The sequence below is a fragment of the Aedes albopictus genome, chromosome 2 (assembly GCF_035046485.1).
Source record: "Aedes albopictus strain Foshan chromosome 2, AalbF5, whole genome shotgun sequence".
Classification (NCBI taxonomy): Eukaryota; Metazoa; Arthropoda; class Insecta; order Diptera; family Culicidae; genus Aedes; species Aedes albopictus.
In genome coordinates this window covers 211,922,438-211,927,441 of record NC_085137.1, presented here as the reverse complement: position 1 = coordinate 211,927,441, position 5,004 = coordinate 211,922,438, and the positions used below count along the sequence as shown (strand labels likewise).

Genomic DNA, 5,004 nt, shown 5'->3' with positions numbered 1-5,004 from the left:
CGGATGCAGTGAGCACGTACTGATGAAGAGCGGAATGCCGATCCTGTCCCGTCTTCTGTGGATCACGAAGTCCATAGCAGCAAGACTAGGCCTACTTTGAAGGTGTGAACTGCAATACCTTATGGTGATCTTGGTGATCAGGTGCATGCAGGTGCTTGTTCAAAAAAAATGTAATCCATCCCTTAGATCAAATAAAAAGCTTGTTACGTTTTAGTATATTCTGTTGTAAATTGGCATAATTACATTCATAATCAGTTAAACTAGCCACACTCGGAGGAAAAGCAAACCCTCAAATAATGCCCACTCGAACTGACATGCCAACCGCCAATTTAAATTGCACCCGTTAGACCGACAAACGCTTATGCCGACAAGCCCGACGCTGCTGTCAATCAAGCAAAGCGGCGCGACGAACGCCGCCAACACACATACTGCTGCATCGGGTTCAGAAAACACAAAACTTCTGATCTGCCACCACGTCACCGCAAAGCATCACTCCACAAAAGTTGTTCGATAGTGTCGGGTGTGCTCATCGTGTGTGGATCGTTTAGCATCCACGAACAAGTAGAGAAGGCGAAAATCAAAGACGGTTAAGTTGAGAGGTCGAGCAGAACCACACGGGAACGGTTGCCGTGTCCCATACGGCACGGTGAAGCACGGACGACACGCCTGGCATCGAACAATCGACAAAAGGTAATTCCCCACGCCAATTGATAGGAAGAGCCAACTAACCTATAAATTTTCTCCAACCAGCACACTCTGGATCGCCACGTGTCTGGAAAGAAACGAAGCTCTCGATCGATCCGAAGCAGCAGGCCAAACGGTGCGGACAGCACGAGAAAAATCAAAAACCCCTCTGGGTAAGTCGCCGGCGAATGACCAGCATAATTTATCTGGCTAATAATGCGTAATTCTCCAGGGTTTTTATGTCGCACTGGATTGCGTCACACCATCGCTTTTCGGAGGCGGTAATCACCGGCCAAGGTGCACGCAAGGCCAGGCAGCTTCGATCGGACCAGCAGACCGGAATCAGTTCCCTCGGACGGATCAGCGGAAGCAGGAGCTACAGTTCGGAGAAAGAGCACTCTCGGCTGCCATCACCCGAGAAAGGATCGCCGACAGGCGGCTTCGGAAGAGGCCTACGAACACAGGGCATCGCTGTTGAAGTGAGGTTATGCTCCGGATGTAACATCACGGGAAGAAGGCCGTCGGTTCAGAACTGCGAGTGCGAAAGGCGTCGGAAAGAGGCACGTTCCGAAGAGTGCCGGATTCGAGCGAAGCGTCGAGAGGAATAAACACGGGTGACGTGGCGCAGTGAGGAGAAGCACGTTTGCCGAACGTGCTCGGTTGGCGACGGCGGGCAGAAAGAACCAAAGTGTGGAATGTGACTTTGGTACCGTGAGTACCCGCTAGATTTAAGTAAAAATGAGAGGATAAAGGTAGCGTCAGGTCGTTAGGAGTTAGTGCAGCAGGAGAGCAGGATGATTTCTGCAAAATATATGTGTGGAAAAATGTGATTATGCCTTTTGATTAGTTGGTGCGATAGCCCTCCAGTGTCTGTGCCCTTTTGCTCTTTGGTTAGTCGCTCTACCGAGCCGGGAACATCACAACAAGCTATTCTTCGGTAAAAAAAAAGCACTTTGCTTGGTTCCCTGACTACACTTCTGGACCACACGCCCTGCAGAATGCAACATTCATTGAACCACAATAAGAACAAGACGTGGAAGCCTACGAAGAACCATCCAGGAGAACCACACAAAGAATCAGAATCCGAATTATTGCTGCCTGCCTCTCCGACCAACGACCGGCAAACGTGAGGCTCGTGTGGTTCAAGGCACCATCAGAGCAAGAACCAGAACCAGACCACAACGACCAAGAAGAAAAGTAGAAATTCTACATCTTTTGAGACTTCTTTTTCCATCATCAGAGGCAGCAGCAGCAGCAGCAGCATCCCGCCAGCCAGATCGAACCAGCAGATCTTGGGGTTCGTCGTTTTCTCTTTGTGTTTTGTCTGCTGCGCGCATAGGCTCCCCATCTCAACAGCAAGAAGAGCAAGAACCCGCTGGAAGAAGCTGTCGGGTTCTCGACCAGAGTGCCCAGTGCTGGCCTTTGGAGTGTTGCGGTCGACGGCCAGCTGAAGGCAAAGAACGTTTTTTTTCTCCTCGTATTCTAATTATGGCCAGGCATTCAACTAGTCATCATCATTATTGAGTTTTTTTTTCTGCTATTCACTCTCTCGCTAGAGCCGGCTAGAGCAACGAGCAGTTTCCCCCGGTCAGTATGGTGTGGATGCTGCGAGGAATGAACTCGTAGTTCTGGTTTTGAACTTGAAGCTTGCGTTTGCGCCACTACCACCACCAGCACCGGTTCGGTCATTCGTCCATCGGTGGTTACTCGTCTAATTCGGGTTATGTCCGGTTCTGGGCTCTCTGATTGTGGTTGATTCTTCCTAAACGTTTTTCCCTTGAACCAGAATTTTTAGAAAGTCGTTCTGGAAGACGACCGACCAAACAACGGTACAACGGTTTGTCCGTTTTCAATTGCGTTCACCCTTCAGGAATATGTTACTGTTTCCACAGCATCGTCGTTTGTTACCATCTAACAAGTTTGGTGAATGTGCGCTCGGAAAAGCTGCACCATAAGAGAAAGACTGCGAAAAAAACGTCATCTTGATTCGAGTGGTCTCGCTACAGCATCCCGAAAAAAAAAACAATCGATTTTGGAAGAATAAACTGCCGGTTGAATCGAAACAGCACCACTGCGGCTTTGGTTGCGAAGTGAATCCTAAGGGGGAACAAATAACAATTGGATGTGGTCTGAAATTTAAATCCTGATTTCCTTTTTTGGCACAATCACGCACCGCACGATTCGTGCTGTGTTTGATACCGACGACGACGACGACGACGACTGGGGCTCGGAAATGAATCGAAAGGATATTGTATTTTCAGATGTTACAAAGATTGGCTGCGTCGCCGTTGAGTTTTTTTTTTTGGTTTTGTATTATATTGTTTAAAAATTATGAGGATTCGTTTTGAAAAGCAAGCTCAATAATGACCGTATATATGCATTTACGATTCAAATGGCAACTGCTTCGATGTCTCAGTTTCGATAAACTCGTTGGATTATTTTCTTATAAATTTCCTCTGGTCACCTGGATTTATGACATTTTTCGAAAATTTTGAGATTAATAATCAATCGGATTTTTATTCAATTGTTTAAATTTTTCCGGAAAACTTATCTTTGATTTTTTTAACTTTTTTTATGTAAAAGAATCTTCCATTTTTGCAGGCCTATGTAGTAGTTTTATTTTAGAAGAATTTCCAAAAATGGCAGCAATATCATGAATATTTAACCATCTAATACCCAACCCCACCTTTAGATGGGCAGTTATGTATTTTTTTTTCTTTCCTGGGCAATCAAAACTTCTATACTTTTGGCTGATATTTTCGACTGTTCTGTATAAGTTAGAATAATTTTCGGTGTATTTAAAAGCGTAGGTATTTATTTTTTTTTAAATAATTGAAAAACTGATGTTTTGATCATTTTATACCTCAATTTGTGCACATGGCTGGGGGAGCATAAATTAAAAATGTGCAAAAACTAAATAAGGCATAAAATGAGGGAAATTTATACATCAAATTTGGGCTTCCCAGACAACCAGGAATCGCATAAGGATGCACGCTGTACATCATTTAAGGTACTATTTTAAGTCACTACCGCATATATGTACGGCGGAAGGACAATTTGACATATGATGTTATTTTTTGAACTTACTGCGATGTATCTGGTAAAATCATATAAGAGTGCAAATTAACTTTTATAATGCATGACTGCATCGTAGTAGACGATATTCCGATGTTTTGTCGCGACGAACTTTGCTTATTCGCAAAAGCGTTCGAGTGAACTCGCAATGTGTCAATTGAATTCGCATAATTGCGTACTGCGATGATTATACGACTTCGCTTGGTGATTTTCTAATTATGTCAGTTTAACTCGCATTGGTGTACAAACTAAATCGCTTAAAAGTAAAAATAAACCCGTTCAAATGTACATACAAACTCGCATAAGCTAGAATCGTTAACGTTGGCATATTGCGATGTGATATGTGATAACAATGAAAGAGGTGCTGATGGAGTGCCAAAAAGTTAAAAGAAAGTGGAAAGTTATCATTATGGCTACAAAACAAGTTACAAAGCCATCATGTTTGTTTTGTTGACCTTATATAAATATTATGGGTGGTGCTAGCAAGAGAGGAGTAATGGTAACTGTGCGGGAAATCATGCACATCATTTTGATTTCCAAAGAGCCCGCCGAACACGTACAGCGCACGAAAACCAAGTGCATTTCAACAAGCACTGAGGTGAGTAAGAATGTCATGACATTTAATAAGTGTGTTTCATAAGTAGTGTTTGGTGCTAAGTGTGAAGTGCGGCTCGATAATCCAAAGGTTATTAGTTCGATACTTAGGTGACAAGATTTTTTTATTTCGAATATTTTTAAGTCGCATAAGGTGCTATATTACGTCGCAATAGTGCATACCATACATCGCATAAGATATCGCTTCAAGTCATATAGCGTCATTAATTTCCCGTTGATGCACGTATAGTGCCTCCACTTTTGTACGCATAAGGCACTTTTACTGCATCTTATGCGATGTAACTTTACCGCATAAAAGTACGTATAACATGAACATAAACTTCATTATACGTGCAAATTGGTTATCTGGGTTTAATGAGGGAATCTAGTTCACAATTTCAGATTTCGGCTTATGCAGTCTTTGGTTTTAGCGTTGGTTGTTTCTTATCTTCGCCGACGTTTCGGTCCTCGGATCGGACCTTCTTCAGGGCGACCAGTTGATTTTTTATCGAGCCCTGAAGAAGGTCCGATCCGAGGACCGAAACGTCGGCGAAGATAAGAAACAAACAAAGCTAAAACCAAAGACTGCCTAAGCCGAAATCCGAAATTGTAAATTACTACAAGCAGTCGTTACACACAAACCTAGGAATC

The 5,004-nt window shown here is 43.5% G+C and overlaps 1 long non-coding RNA gene across 1 annotated transcript; it reads left to right on the top strand.

The window, feature by feature from the left end:
• The first annotated feature begins 206 nt into the window (after window positions 1-206).
• LOC109428166 (uncharacterized) lies at window positions 207-1,293 on the top strand. The gene is made up of 3 exons (XR_003896440.2): window positions 207-690; window positions 751-857; window positions 917-1,293. It is a non-coding gene; the product is annotated as an uncharacterized LOC109428166 (long non-coding RNA).
• Window positions 1,294-5,004: the final 3,711 nt, after the last annotated feature.